This window comes from Erythrolamprus reginae, chromosome 6 (assembly GCF_031021105.1).
Source record: "Erythrolamprus reginae isolate rEryReg1 chromosome 6, rEryReg1.hap1, whole genome shotgun sequence".
Taxonomy (NCBI): Eukaryota; Metazoa; Chordata; class Lepidosauria; order Squamata; family Dipsadidae; genus Erythrolamprus; species Erythrolamprus reginae.
This window is the reverse complement of record NC_091955.1, coordinates 77114547-77131206: the sequence shown is the minus strand read 5'-3', so window position 1 is coordinate 77131206 and position 16660 is coordinate 77114547. Positions and strand designations below refer to the sequence as shown.

At 41.4% G+C, this 16660-nt stretch overlaps 1 protein-coding gene across 2 annotated transcripts in view; it reads left to right on the top strand.

The window, feature by feature from the left end:
• KDM7A (lysine demethylase 7A) overlaps positions 1-16660 on the top strand; it is a 57121-nt gene that overhangs the window by 302 nt on the left and 40159 nt on the right. The window contains exon 1 of one of the 2 annotated variants that reach the window (XM_070756321.1): positions 408-739. The exons of the other annotated variant lie outside the window; for it this stretch is intronic. The gene's annotated coding sequence lies outside the window, so the exon portion shown is untranslated. Of the gene's footprint in view, positions 1-407; positions 740-16660 lie in introns of those variants that run through there. 2 annotated transcript variants of the gene reach the window in all.

Below are 16660 nucleotides of genomic sequence, written 5' to 3'. Positions count from 1 at the left end.
CGCGTCCTTTTTATATTATTTTCGGGGGAGAAAAACAAAAACAGAAACGCAGTCCCTTCCACTTTCTGGCGAGGGGGGAAACCTGAAGGGAAAGAAACGAGCCCACATGAGGGGGAAGGTTTCTCGACCTGAGGGGAAAGAAACGACCCAACACGAGGGGAAGGTTTCTCGACCAGAGGGGAAGGAAACCAGCCGGCGGCGGCGGACAATGAGGAAAGGAGACGGCGCTCGGGGCTTTTCGGGTAACCAGGAAGCGGCGGCGTTTTAAAGCGGCGGTCGCCCTCCCGGTTCTCTTGTCTCGCTTCCCTCACAACAACCCTCCCCCCCCCACCTTCCCCACCCCGGAGTTATATAAGGACTCCGGAACTGAGGTAAACCGAGAGCTTTCGGTGGAGTTTGAGAGGACGCGGAAAAGTTTAGGCGCCCTAATTTCAGTTTCTCGTCACAAACGCTGGGGAGCCGAGGCTGCCTTGCCGTGTCTTTTGTGCGCGAGGAACGTGTGGCGAGGTTAGGGTTAGTGCCTCCGTCCTCTAGGTATGGAGGAGAGGAAGAAGGGGGCTTCGAGGGGACTTCTGAGCCTCACGGTGCCCGAGTTTCATGGGCTCTTTCCTGACGTGGGACCTTGTCCTCCCGCCGAGGCGCGTGTCTTTTATGCGTGGGAGGGAGAAGCGCCTTCCTAAACGAGAGCTTCCAATGGCTGGGCTTCGCTCCTGCCCGGCGGAGAAGGGGAGCCGCGGGGGTAAGTAGTAAAGCGGTGGTATCCACGGACCTTGGGAAACAAAGGAAACAAGTTTCAGGGCTGCCTCGCTGGTGGCGCGAGGGGGGACTTCTCGCGTCTCCTTTCCGGCTTTGATCTTCCCAACTGCCGGGCTTGGAACCCGTTCGACGGCGGGCGTCGGCGTTTGAAGTTTTGGCGAGGAGAGGCAGCTTTTTGGGAAGAGTTATTTATCCGAGGAAAACACCTCGCTGGCTTGTCGCGGCTTCGGAGGGGAAGTGCTCTTTGATTGACAGCGCGACATTTAAATACCCCCCATTTAACAAAAACAAGAATCACGATGGAACTGGCGAGACGGTCGCATCTCCCCCTGCTGGCCGTCTGGGGGAAATTAATTTTAAAGGGGCAGAGCCCGGGAATTCGGATGGCAGCGAGAGAGGAGGAGGTCCTGGAGGGGCTGAAAAATAAATAAATAAAAAGCGACCGCCGAACAGGTCTCGCAGCGGTGGCAGCTTTGGCTCCCGGTCTTTTGCTGCTGTGGTTGCATTGTTCACGCTTTTGCTACCGTTTGGACGAGAGCCCTCTTCCAGAATGCTCCCCTGCAGATGCAGTTTCCCCGCCCGGTTAGGGCGTTTTGTGCTTGCGACGGTAGGAAGGTGCAGCTCTGCCATTTTACGTGAATGTAGCAGTGTTCAGGCTTCTGAAACAGGTATGGGCGAAATGGTATTGATAATTGGTGTGTGGAGAAAAATAAGTACAGTAGCGCTTTTAAAAAATAAAATAAAGGGAGGGTTCTTGGAGAAAATAAATCATTCTTTGGTGTTTTTCTATAAATTCATTATGCATAATGTGAAACTGGTGATTGGCATGTAGATTACAGATTAATAGGGATCATGTAGGTCATCTAGTACAAGCCATACATCCTATATACAGTATATTTGAATGAAAACATTCGGTTATGGACAGTTACACTAAAATATTGCCTGCAAGTTTTAGTATTATATCTTTTTGCATATGTGTAATTGGTTCCTGAAATTAGAATAGCTGACAACTAGACCAGGAAGAAAATTGTTATTTCCATGCCATGTTTAAATTTATGTAACAAGGACTAATAATGTAGTGTCTCTGCTAAATTTGCATTTCCAAAGTTCTATCAAAACATAACAGTATTAGATGCTTATTATATTTCATGATGATTTCTTTCACTGCAATAGACTCCTATACATATTATCTGGAAATAAGTATAATTGTAAACAGTTATTTTCAAGTTAATGTGTTTAAGTTCTCCAAAAGATATCATGAACCTTTCCAAATAGGTCTTGTACTTGTTGTAAATGTTTGCATTTTATATTCATTTAATCATTTCATATGTTTATGTACAATGTCTTAAAGTGCTCTAAATTTTAACATTTTACTTAGCGTCTCAACATGCAAAATGTTATATTAGGCTAGGAATTCTACCTTTATTCCTTAACTAAGATATGTTATCCTGCTCCTGCTTAGATAGCTATCAAAAAGTGTGTTGAATATTGTACTTCCAGAGTTCTTATATATGTGAGTGTCAGGTTTAAAATGACCCATCCAAATGTAAATGAATTTTGCTATTCTTGCAATACATTTGTGCATAATTTGATTTGTGAGCTACCCAGAGTTTGGTTCAAGATGGACAGCTGTATAAATATTTTAAATAAATCAGATGAATAAATAAATCATGGAGTATCAAATAATTAGTCCATAATGTAATACTGACAGAGTAATTCATCAAACTGCAAGTATTTGAAAGTCTCATTTTAAACAATAATTTTATCCGCGTCATATCTCCATGACCCAATATTGCATCCCACCATATATTTTAAAAGAAAACCTCCAACTTGCATGCATGTTAGTTGGTACTTAAGATAAATTCCTATATGTTCAGGGGGAAGTTTGATTCTCACTTATTGTAGTAGTTATATATTTATTAGATTTTTATCCCACCTTTATTAATTTAACTCAAAGCAGCAACTTTATATGATATTTCTTTCTCCTCTTTTCCCCACAATAACAACCCTGTGAGGTGGGTTGGGCTTTGAAAGAGGGGGGGGGGCAGCATCATCCATTAGGTATTCATGCCTAAAACCGGAGTAGAATTTGCAATTTCCTGGTTTGTGGGCCAACACCTATACTAAACTGCCACTCCACTTATTTATCCATTTCTGTAAAAGATTTGTGAACTCTACTGTTTGTATATTGAGTAATTATTTGTCTTTTTCAACATTATTCCTAGAAACATTGAATTTGGAAAATACAAATCTAGTATCAGTTGGGAAGAAAGCATATTGCATTCATATACATATGAAAAAAATATGTTTTCTTAAATGTATGTTTTACTGTTCTGTTCTTAATAGTTCTTATTCTAAAATTTCTTTAATCATGCAGTCCTTTTTTGTCCTATCCTTTTTTGATCGCTATTATGTATAATTACTTTTACTGCAATTAGCAGGTCTAGATTTTTTTCTAGTAGAATTAAACTGGAAAGTTTTTAATTTGTCAGGCTGCACAACTTCTTAATGTCATGTCATCTTACAATCAAATGTAATTATTGGTTCTGTTTAATTTGTTGAAGTTTATTCCACATTAAATATATAGAAAATTATTTCTATATATATAAAGATTTCAGGAAGAACTTCTTGCATTTTGAGTCAGCGGAACAAAACTTCTTACATAGGAGAATGTAATTCACTGTACATGCCTGCTTGTGTCAGTTATTGCAGCCTACCTAAGACTAGGTAAATTAGCACATCACTTGACCATGCAACTGAAAATGGATTTTGACAAAATAGAAAGGCTTTATTAGACAGACTCTTATTCCAGAATGTGAACAGATAACCTCTGTCCCTATGAACTGTCACATTTGTAATCTAACATCGTGTATCTTTGTTGTTGGCCATAGTGCTAACATACCTACTGTATTTCTAATTTGCTAGCAATGTGCTTTCCTCAGTTGGTATACTGTGAGGTGCAATTTCAAACTACTTCAAATTTATTGCATGCTACCTAGACACAGTCAGATCTACTACTAATCAAGGTTAGTTGGGCCTGGATAAGACAATAGAATTTAAGGGATATTGGACTTAAGTGTCTTGTAGGAGTATAGAAACTCCAAACTGATGATGTGTTTGACCTTACCATCCGGCTCAACCTCATTATCATCTACAGATACCTGGTGTCAGTCATCCTGTTTTAGTAATATGTCTGAGTAACTACAGTAATAATGGTTATTGCTTTGAAAACAGATGGCGCTTTTAGTGGCTATAAAGCTTGGTTAATAATCAGGTTACAAGGCCAGGGAGCTGTGACACTCAATTTGTTTAATCTGTACCTATTGCTTATAAGGTTTTGAATGGTTTGGTGTACGATAGTTGTTGAACCAATTTCATAACAATGTTTTCTAGTTCTTGGTAGACTAGTACGATAGACAACAGCTCAGATAATAAAAAAGGAATAAAATATTTAAACTGTGAATGGCATTTCCTTTTTACAGTTTGATTGGCAGATTTACTGCTTCGTTTATAACACATATTAACAGAGAATACTGTGTTAACATCATTAATGATTCCCCAACTTGGCATTTTTGAGTTGACAGTTTCCATTACTGTGGGAAACATGGGCATGATGGTAGAGTTAATTGAACAAGTTTGGAAGCACCACATTTAGAAAATATGAGGTACAATCTTAAATGCATTTGGAAATTCATTGAATTTGGGAATGACTCCAAAATTCATTTGATCTTGCTACTGTGGAAAATTCAGTCTAGTCATGTGGCCCTCCAGTCTGGTAATAAACTCAGTCAATAAATATTACAGATAGTCCTTCACTTGTTACCATGATTGGATTAAAAATCTCGGTCATTGAGTGAAGAAGCAATTGTTAAGCAAGATACCATGGGGCTGCTTTACTCAAGCATCACAATCTGAACTCTCTCAGTTGTGGTCATTAAGTGGATTGTGAAATGGAGTGTCAGAGAAAGAGGGCAAAGAAGATTGCAGGGCACTTGACAAACAGTGGTAAAGGTGAACAGGTTGTTAACTGCCTGAAATGTGGTTCTGTGACCAGGGGGCTCACAGCACAATGTTTTATGATTATGAGCTATAAAGCACCTTTTCCAAGGCCTTTGTGACTGCAACCAGTTGTTTAGTGACCAGTCATATGTCAAGGTGAACTTGTACCACTTTCTAAGTTAGCTGGTTCTTTCTATAATTATCAGCTTTTATTATCAGTAAGTTCTTCCTAAAGACAATTTGAAAAATAATGTCCTATGAACAGTTTAAAATAAACTTGTTAATATAATTATATATGATAACCTTTTTATACTTGAAGGTCATTTTCATATGATTTTATGCATCTTCAGTCTTTCACTTTGGATACCATTAATTAACATTGTTTATCAGATGAAGGTCCAAAAAATATAATCTACTCTATATTTTACCTGCTAATTATCTAAAATATCAGAGAAAGCTTGTTGAAAATGCTAATCATTTGCCTTGCAAATTATTGACTCCTTAAAAAGACAGTGAGAGAGATGTAGTGGGACAGAAAAGATTTCTTACACAATAATGTCAGTGGTTCATCTCATGTAATGTTATGTCAATAGACTAGATTTTGATTCTCAAATATTTCAGACAGGTGCCTCTCTTGATTACCGTATATATGGAGATGCCAGAGATTGAGCCTGGAATGCTAGTCAGTAATCTGGCTTGATTTTTAAACAGCTGTGCATAGTCAGATTCTATGAGTTATTCTGTGAGGCCTATATGTCTTTGATAGATGACAGCCCATTTTTTAATTATATCAGGCTATTAAACAATAGGCTCTCTCAATATTATTTGTCCCTCTTCCCAGCTCTTTGGAATTGCAGTTGACATACATATTATCTGCCTTCCTATCTCATTATTTTCCCTCTTGTATCCTTCTCAAAGTATTTCTTCATTGCCTTTATGTCATCTTCACTTTTATTCTATTTAAGGTTGCAAGAAATATGTTAATTGAGAGCAATATCTGTACTGGAGATATTAAAAAAATCTCATACTACTAAAAAGCTCATGATTGGATATTGTATTTCTTAAATTAAACACCACGTTTGGCTCACTTATGAAATAGAATCATATTACTGTAATTGAAAACATTTTATTCAATTCAATTTATTAGATTTGTATGCCCCCCCCCTCTCTGAAGACCCGGGGCGGCTCACAACAACAATAAAAACAGTATAACAATGGAACAAATCTAATAATAAAATTAAAAACCCCCAACAATTTAAAAACCATACAACACATACATACCAAACATAAAATATAAGAAAGCCTGGGGGAGATGTCTTAATTCCCCCATGCCTGGCAATATAGGTGGGTCTTGAGTAACTTGCGAAAGACAAGGAGGGTGGGGGCCGTTCTAATCTCCGGGGGGAGTTGATTCCAGAGGGACGGGGCCACCACAGAGAAGGCTCTTCCCCTGGGGCCCGCCAAACGACATTGTTTGGTCAATGGGACCCGGAGAAGGCCAGCTCCGGGTCCCGTCAACTAAACAATGTTGGTTGGCGGGGCCCAGGGGAAGAGCCTTCTCTGGCGGCCCCGACCCTCTGGAACCAACTCCCCCCAGAGATTAGAATAGCCCCCACCCTCCTTGCCATTCGTAAGCTCCTCAAAACCCACCTCTGCCGTCAGGCATGGGGGAATTAAGATAATCTTTCCCCCTAGGCTTCTACAATTTATGCATGGTATGTTTGTATGTATGATTGGTTTTATAACAAGGGTTTTTAACTGTTGTAATATTGGATTTTTACATTCTGCTTTTTGTCACTGTTGTTAGCCGCCCTGAGTCTACGGAGAGGGGCGGCATACAAATCCAATAAATAAATAAATAAACTCTGTGGGACCTTATCGGCCGCTGGGATTCGTGCGGTAGAAGGCGGTTCCGGAGGTATTCTAGTCCAATGCCATGAAGGGCTTTAAAGGTCATTACCAACACTTTGAATTGTGACCGGAAACCGATCGGCAGCATTTTATCATATTTTTCAATCAATTTACAATAAAATTTTGATTAGATGCTTTTATTTTCCATTTAGCAGGACTCAAAAGGACCAGATTTCTGTACCAACGTCCCCTAAAATAATAGACAAGGTTATTATACCCTAAGTAATGTAGGCAAAGCAGTTAAATTTGTTAATTTTACCAAATCCCTGATATTTTATTGCCTTCTACACCAGCAGTCCCCAGCCTTTTTGGCTCTGTGGACTGGCAGGAGCAGTGGCAGCAGGGGTAGGTGGGGGAAGAGTATGGTTTTTAGAGAGCAATCTAATCCCCTGCATGCACAAATAAAGCTTCGTGCACTTGCATAGATTGGTTCCCAACGGGCCACAGACTAGTATTGGTCCACAGCCTGGGAATTGGAGAACCTTGTTGAACACCATTGAAAATAATTGAGATGATATAAAAATTAAAATTTGGTAATGCAGTCCTTATGGAAACTACAGTGATTTACATTAGATATTTACTATTTACTAAGTCTACACTACTATTAATCTTCTCATTGTTCCCATCACCATCTCCTCCCACTAATGACTGTATGACTGTAACTGTTGCTTGTTTCCTTACTATTTATATTGACTAGATCCTAATATGATTTGATTGCTTGTTTGTACCTGGACTATCCTTGTGTTGTACCTTATGATTCTTGATGAACGTATCTTTTATGTACACTAAGAGCATATGCACCAAGACAAATTTGTTGTGTATCTAATCACACGACCAATAAAAGAAATCTATTCTATTAAGTTTCTCAATGAGTAGTTAATCAGGAGTAATAGGCACTTCTTTCAATAGTTTTATTGCAATTGGTAATAAAACAGTTCTTATTATTTATTAGACTTGTATGCTGCCCTTCTCTGAAAACTCGTTCTTCTTTATCGCATTCAAAGAGAGAAGAAATGGGTGGAAGAGGAAATTGGTTCAGAACCAATTCTTAAAATTGCTATTTGTATTCCAAACAATTAAGGTAATCTATTGCAAGATTTGTGGAGTCCCTGGTGCTTATGAATGTGGTTGTTTTCTTGCAAACATTTCATTATCAAACTATATAACATCAGTGTTAGTAGGGGGTGAGGTTTGTTGTCATTTTATATACCAGTGATGACAAACATTTTTTCCCTTGGGTGCCAAAAGTGTGTGTGTGTGTGTGCATGTGTGCCCACACCTATATTTCAATGCCCCCCACCTGCTCCACCACCCTGCGCATGCGCACACGACCCCCTTGTGCTGCCCTTCGTAATGCTCCCTGCTCCCCCACTTCCTGACTTCCTTTGGGCCCAATAGGCTAATCTTTTTTCCCTCCCTAGGCTCCAGAGACTTCCATGAAGCCTCCCCTGCCCCCCCCCCCCTCCCCCAGGCCAAAAATTCCCCCATCTAGAGCCTCCATGTGAGCTGAAAATTGGAGCTGAGCTAGGGTAATGGCTCACATGCTGGCAGATATGAGTCCATGTAGCACCTATGGCCCAGGTGCCATAGGTTTGCCATCATGGTTATATACTATTGGCTTGCCTTGTCAGTGTTGGTGAGAGAATGGTCTTGGAGATTCTTTGATTGGGCTTTTGTTTACTGTTACCTTGTTTGTCCAAAATGGTAATTCCTAGATTACGCCATTGTTTGCTTCTTGATGATTAGTCTAATGTTAATCTTGGTGTTAATCTCTGATCATCTGGGCATTGATTGCTGGTGATAGGCCATTTTGGCGTTTTGATTGACAACCCCCCCCCCCCCCCCCCGATCAATTGGCCATCAACAGGAACACACATGTGTTTGTCTCTATGTTCTTGTTGATGGCTAATTAATCTAAGTGGCAGATTTCCATAGCATTTTTGGACATGACTTGGTCTAGGATGCTCACAGTTTCACAGTTAAAACTATAGTTAAGTCTGTACATGTATTGTGATATTAAGGAGTTTTCCTCGTATTCTGACTGCTAGTTGATGTCCATGGTTACGTTCTGCTAGCGTTGTGCCTATTTGCCCTACATAGTGGCTATCGCAGACGCAGTCATTATACTGTATGTTATAGATTACTCCTTATTTCTTTTGGGGCTGTTGGGTCTTTTGGTTTACTGTATTTAGAATGTTTTGGAGGGCTTTAGTTGGTTTGTGTGCTACGGTGATGCCATGAGATTGTAACAGTCTGTTGGTGGCTCCTAAGATGTTGTAACATATATGGCAGTGTTATCCTTTTCACAGCTTGTGTTGGTTATAGAACAAATTAGTCTAGAGTTCTCAAGCAAGGTGCACATGACCAAGCTTAAATTACCCTGTTTTCCTCAAAATAAGACATCCCCTGATAAACCCAATTGGGCTTTTGAGTGCATGGCAATAAGTATTTATATTTATATATTTATATAATATTTATATTTATTTGGATTTGTATGCCGCCCCTCTCCGCAGACTCGGGGCGGCTCACAAGTGAGAAAACAATTTAACAAATCTAAATTTAAATTGTTTTTTTAAGTGTTTTTTTTTAAAAAAGACAGGGTCTTATTTTCAGGAAACACAGTATCATATCAGATCCAGATTGGTGGGAGTAATATCCTGATTCTGTAAACTGCTTAGAGAGGCCTGTAAAGTGGTATATAAGTCTAATGCTATTGCTATTATACAAGGACTTATCTATAGTGCTCAGAAAGGTAAAAAGAAAGAAAATAAGAGAGTGACTTGCAGCAAGGTGAATAGACAATTGCACTTGGTCCTCAGGTTACAATTACAATTGGAACTGAGACTGCCATCACTACATGATGTAATTGTAAAATGTGATGTTATACAACTGCATCACTTAATGATGGCAATTCCAGCAGTCCCAATTGCTGTCATAACCCCAGGATCATGATGCTTCTTAAGTGGGAAGAGACGGGAGTCCCAGGCAAGGAGCAACATGATGTGCCTGTGTCATGGGGGGGTGGGGGAGCATGCTGCCGATAGATGCTAAGGAGTGCCGGTGATCTGGCAAAGCTGGGGTGGGCCTAGGAGAGTGCAGACAGGCACACACTACAGAGTGCCCGGGAGAGGGGGAATGCTGTGGGATACAAGATTCCTGGGAACGTACAGGAACAATTTATGGAAGTGTTTACACCTTCCTTGCTGGTTTCTTCATTGATGTGGCTTGAGAGAAGCTGATAGGGAAGGCTGCAAATAGTTATAATGTAACTGGGCCATTACAACTATCATAAGTATGAGCCAGTTGCCAAGCCCTTGAATTGTAATCATAAGAACATGAGTGCTATGGTAGATAGAACTTTGAGGAACAGTACTGTACTTAACTTTTCAAATCTGTGAATACAGAATGGAAGGACGAGAGTCTAATCATTGTACCTCTTAACAAAGCTTTGATCCTAATTGGGTTTTTGTGTGTGTGTGTGTACATAATCATATTTTTTACCTAATTTGTACTCGTCAGTACAGTATAAGTTTTTTAAAAAAGTTATTGCACTACTGTACAAAGCAGGAAATATTTTTTTAAATTAAAAAAACATGAACAAGCAGAGAAAAGGAAACAACAAAACATATTGAGTATTAAAATAATCTCAGTTTTTAAACATATCATTAAATCTTCACTACATTAACTAATATTGATCAATCTTTCCATTGCATCAATAGAGACCCTGTTTATAAATGGAAAATGATCACGTTTCCTTGATCCAGGGCTGTAAAATTGGACCACCCTATTTTTCCAACACTGGTAAACATTTTTCTTTGCAGGCCACTCTCAGTAAATAATGTAGAATATTTTAAAAGTTGCTAATGCATCTGGATCAAAGTGTAAAATCAAGAGATAATTTAATTGAATATACTCCACTTTTTTATTTTAGATAATCCAAATTCATTTTGTAGGCACTCAAATGTTTTAACTAGATTAATGATAACTGATCTAAGATATTAATAACTTTATTATAGGAAGCATGAACTACACAGTGTTCCATTAGTACAAAGTTATTCTTTCTTTCTCTGTTTCCTAACTGACAATTTGCTTGAGTTTGTATTGAATGAACAAGGTAAAGCATTAGAATCTTATCTGATAATTTTCAGTATGCTTGTGCTCTGGTTTTTTATTTCTTAGCTTTTTATTGTTTCTTCTGAATACTGTGTAAAGGTGGTTTACCTTTGTATATTAATTGATGGTGATTTGAGTTTATTCCAATTCTGTAATTTTGTTCTGAAACACATCCTCTCCAGCAGCCTTCACCCAGATAAGCAGGGATTTTACTTATTTATTTGTTTATTTGTTTATTTGTTTAATTATTTGTTTATTTGTTTATTTGTTTAACTATTTAACTATTTAATTATTTAATTGTTTAATTGTTTAATTATTTAATTATTTAACTATTTAACTATTTAACTATTTAACTATTTAACTATTTAACTATTTAACTATTTAACTATTTATATTTGTATGCCGCACACTCCAATAGGACTCAGGACGACTAACAGTAATTACTGAAAGCAATAAAAAATACAACAATGATAAAAACAGTAATATTATAAAAAATACATATAACCTAAAAACCACACATACATGCAGTCATTCTTAATTCCAGGGCTGGCAGAAAAGGGTGGAGATAGTATGGATCTCTGGAAGCCGTTGATTCCAAAGGGTCGGAGCTGCCACAAAGAAGGCTCTTCCTCGAGGTTCCACCTGCCAACATTGTTTGGCGGACGGGACCCAAAGAAGGCCAACCCTGTGGGCCCTTGCTGGCCGCAACGAGGTATAGGGCAGGAGGCGGACCTGTAAATAGTCTGGCCCGGAGCCATTTAGGGCTTTTAAGGTGATAACCAATACCTTCAATTATGTCTGGAAACTAGTTGGTAACCAATGTAACTCGCGTAAGGTTGGTGTGATATGGGTGTACCTTGGTATTCCTCCTCTGGTTGTCCTCTCAGCTTTCAGACTCAGTTGATCTTTGGTGTTTTCGTGGTTCTCATTCCTTGATAGTTTCCTAAAATTGATTTCTCAGAGCTCCTGCTAAAACACAATAGAGCAAATTTCCATTCCAGCGTGAAAGGCTTTGCCTGAACCTGTTGAAGGATGCGTGGCACCGATCCAGCTGCCAGGAGGCAGCAGATCAGGCCACTGCCCACAAGTTCGCTCTAAAACGTTGATCCTCTATCTCTCTGGGTGAAACAGGCCACGAGTCTTGTGCCGGCTCACCATGGAGCTTACAAGAATAGTGCGCCAACTGCAAGTGATTGGAGGGATGTAGAGGTGAGTTCTAATCATTTGGAAGTTTCCTGAAGTACGAATTAAGCTCCCTCATTTGGGGCTTTAGCCTTGAATCTGGATATTCTGCCTTATCTGGGGCATTTTGCTGAACCCCACCACCCAGAGAGGTCGGTGCAACGGGGCCCATTAGGGTGTGTCTGCCTCACAAAGTATTCAAAATTGCTGATGGCATTTCTGAATCCTCCGCTCTGGTGGTGGGAAAACAGAGGCCCTCCCATCTCACTATAACACAGGAGGTAGGCCCCTTGGGATTGAGGCCTTTATGAAAAAGAGCTGTCATAGAGCCTCACAACAATGGGTAGGCAAAGAAGGCCTACAAAATCTCAGAAAGGGATGAGCAGCGATGACAAAGGACCATTGAAAGGGAGATTGCAAAGGCCCAGAGAGGGGCGGAGAGGAGGATATGTGACCAGCTCCTCAGGGAACATATAAGTCCACATTCAGTTACCTGACAGGGTTCAACTCGGCCTGGGTCTCAGGAGGCCTCTGCTTTCCCTGGATCTCAGGAAGACCTGTATCCACCTGCATGGTCGCCAGATGGCAATAAGGAGCAACCCTCCACATCAGCATCCAATCTGCCTGGCAACTCTGAATGCTTCCCTAGTCCATTGCCAGAGCATAGACCTGCAGGGTTGGCCTGGGAGCAGCTTCCCCTAGGCTTTTCCTGGATATCATGCAGAGGCAGTGGTCCTGTCAGGGGCAGGGCCTAATCCCAACAGTCTGGATAATGTTATTGTTATTACCACGTGGGTCCAGAGCTTTCCAAGATTTTGGAAATCCCAATAGTGGAACAGTTGTGGCTGCTTTGTTTACGCTATCAGTCATGACTGATTCCCCACAGGATGCCCTCCGGTTGGAGGATACAAGAACAGAACAGACCCTAGTCAGAGCTCACTAGGTAGCTCCCTGAGTGGTAAAAGCCTTCTCTGTGGCCTCTTTCTTTAACAGAGCCTCACTGCTCACATGAGGCAGCTGCAGGGGACATCAGGATGTTAATAAAATAATGGCAGCTTTGGAATAGTACGTTAAACATAGAACGCTTTGCTTCCAATGCCATTTCATTTGTGTCTGGCTTCCTGATGCCTCCTATGGCTTTGCCAGCAGCAGGTGGATGCCGGACGTAAATGGAGATTAGCCTCAACCCTGTACTCAGGGGAAAGACTATTTGGGGACTCCCTGGACCCTATTTTAGTGGAATCCAGGGACAAACGCAAGATCTTACAGTCCCTTTCCAGATGAGCTGAGTTTTACTCTTCCCCTATTTTTGCCGCTTGTCCTTTCGAGGGCAAGAAAGCAGCTTTGGATTTCACATCCAATGAGACAATTCTCCCCAGACAGGGCCAGCCACAGAAAAGGAAGAGGCAGGCAGTGTTTTCCCCCGAAGCGGACCTTTTGGGGCAGAGGAAATCACTCTTTTTGTCATCAGACGTGATTACTTAACAGACCATCCCATTGGAGGTTGACTGGCCTTCTTTGCCAGCCAGTGGGAAGAAGTAATTACACATGTATGAGTCAGATGGTAAAATTTGGCCTCTCTCTGGAATTCCTCCCCCCCACCCAGGGGTTTTCATCAGGTGTCGTCTGTCAAAAGACAGAGCCAAATGGCTCCTCATGGAATCGGCCATAAATCATCTCCTGGACATTCAGGTGATCCAGCTGGTTCTAGTGGAGCAACGTGAACAAGAATGATGGAGTTGGTGACATGAGGCAGAGCTGAAGTGCCGCTCTGAGTCTACAAATTTAATAAATAATAATAAAATAATAATACTGTAACAGGGACATCTGCTGCACACGCCCTGCACTTGGGGGCTCGCTGTACCCGACTGGCCTCGCCACCTCCTCACCAGCAGAAGCGTGTTTCAAATTGCCATAAGCAGAGCCCAGAGAAGCTGAACTAGTCTTGCGAGGTGTGTGCACACCCACTTTTCGCTTGTTCTCGCTCTCCTGGCCAAAACAGTGCCTGCTGTAAAACAAGAGGCTCCTGGCATGTCCCCTGCTTTCCCCGGAAATTAGTGGGGGTTTTTTTGGGGGGGGGGGGGGGTATTTCAACCCATGTCCTGAAAAGTCCTGTTGCCCTTATTATCAGGACATGTCTTACTTTTGGGGAAACACAGTAGTAGATATAGATAATAGGTATAATTAGTATATGTTTTCTAGTTTTAGTAGTGGTAGCATTGAATTGGCTGTCTGTCTTTCTACTTAAACTTTCCTTCAGCTGAAATTGGCAATATTGATATTGGTGAATTATCATCTTCAGACTCCTTCAATTGTTCAGCACAAATTAGTATATCTACTTCATTTCAAACGGTTTCCTGTGTCTGTAATGTGATTCTGTACATATATTGCAGATTTGTAGTTTTTAATTCCTAGGGTAATTCACATTGTTATGATTTATTGGGTTTATCTACATATGTTCTTCAGGAAGCGTAGTCAGGGGTTTTTGATCTTTACAAAAGTCATATATTAGTTAAATATGTACAAACACCCCCCCCTCTCTCAATAAAAGTAATAATTTCATGGAGAGAAGAGTTGGGCAAGAAATAAATCATTAATTAAATGTTCTTTCACATTATACTTTCCTGACCAAGGTTTACTTTTATCAGTACTCAGATACATTTTTCATCTTATTCCTGTATCTAGAGCAGTGATGGCGAACCTATGGCACGGGTGTCACAGGTGGCATGCAGAGCCATATCTGCTGGCACACGAGCTGTTGCCCTAACTCAGCTCCAACATACATGTGTGTGCCGGTCAGCTGATTTTTGGCTCGTACAGAGGCTCCGGGAGGCGGCTTTTGGCTTACAGAGGGATAGGGGAGGGTGTTTTTACCCTCTGCCAGCTCCAGGGAAGACTTTAGAGTCTGGGGAGGGTGAAACACAAGCCTACTGGGCCCACCAGAAGTTGGAAAATAGGCTGTTTTTGGACTCCAGAGGGCCTCCAGGAGGCAGGAGAAGCTGTTTACGCCCTTCCCAGGCATTGAATTAAGGGTGTGGGCACTCGTGCATATGCAATAACGCATGCCCATGCTCTTTCAGCACCCGAGGAAAAAAAGGTTTGTCATCACTGATCTAGACGCGCTGAGATTCTGGGTCAGAAATAGAAGGCTTCAGCTGACCCTTGACAAGCCTGGGTGACTCTGGATTTTGAGGCTCACTGATTCCAGGACTATACCATATAGCACTAGTGCAGGGTTGGGCAGCAAGTAGAACAGTGTTCCATGCCGGTGGAAATGTAGCTGCGCATGCAGCTCAGTCACTGCCGGCCATCCATGCATGTGCACACACCGTGCACGCGAAATTTGGCTTCTGCGCACGTGCAGCAGCCAAATCTTGCCGCCCCAGTCAGCAGCAACAGCGCCCCTGCTAGGTGGGCCCAGAGAGCATGGCGTGGGGCTGGGTCCTGTGAGGCATGGCGGCGGTCAGTCCCAGCCTGGAGCCACCAGTGGGAAGAAATCTTCCACAAAGGACAGCAGCTTGTTGGGGAGACTCTGGCAAGCAGGCGACGTGGGCGACAGAGGAGCGTTGTCTCCCTGCTCTCCTTCCTGGAGGATTTCTTTCCGCTGGTGGCTCCTGGGCGGGACTGCTTCGGGCACGATTCTGCGCATGCTCAGGAAGCTGAAGGGTGGATGCGTGTGCACGCACAGACGGGCACTCCCCTGGAGTATTCCAGCAGGGCCGCGAATGGCTGCCCTTTACTGTACTAGTGCATAAAATTCACAAAAACCATATAAAATGTCTATGAAAATATAAAACCAATAAAGTGAAATACTTTAAAATACACAATAAAAATGATAAGTACAATTAAATTATGTATGAGAGTTACTAGATTGGCTAAACTTATGGCCAAATATCTAGATTGTTTAGTCATTGGATAGCAATGTTCTCTACATCAATGATTTTCAACCTTTTTTGAGCCGCGGCACATTTTTTACATTTACAAAACCATGGGGCACATTGAGGGGGGGGGGGGGCTAAAAAAAGTTTGGACAAAATAATTTTCTCTCTCTTTTTCTCCCTTTCGCTCTATTTCTCTCTCCCTCCGTTTCTCTCCCTTCCTCTTTTTTTTCTCTCTCTCCATCCCTCTTTCTTTCTTTCTCTCTTCCTTCCTTCCTCTTTTTTGCTCTCTTTCTCTCTCCCTCCCTACCTCCCTCTGTCTTTCTCCCACCTTCCCTCCCTCTTTCTCTCTCTCTTTCTTTCTTTCTTTCTTTCTTTTTCTTTCTTTCTTTCTCTCTCTTGCTCTCTCTTGCTTTCTTTCTCTTGTTCTCTTTCTCTCTCTTGCTTTCTTTCTCTTGTTCTCTTTCTTTTTCTCTCCCTTGCTTTCTCTCTCTCTCTCTTGCTCTTTCTTTCTCTCTTTCTCTCTCTTTCTCTCTCTCTCTCTCTTGTTTTTTTTCTCTCTGAGCTTCGCGGCACACCTGACCATGTCTCATGGCACACTAGTGTGCCGCGGCACACTGGTTGAAAAACACTGCTCTACATGATGTAGTTCTTGAAGGGATCAATATAATGAAAAGTTTGTGGGATGATCCCACAGTCATAGTTTGTTAAACCAGCTCCCATTTGTATTTCCAATATCGGCACCTGCCATGTGTCAAGCCGGTGTAGAAGTTGGTGATAAATTAACGGCTTGCCACATTATCTATAGAAGACCTGATGTT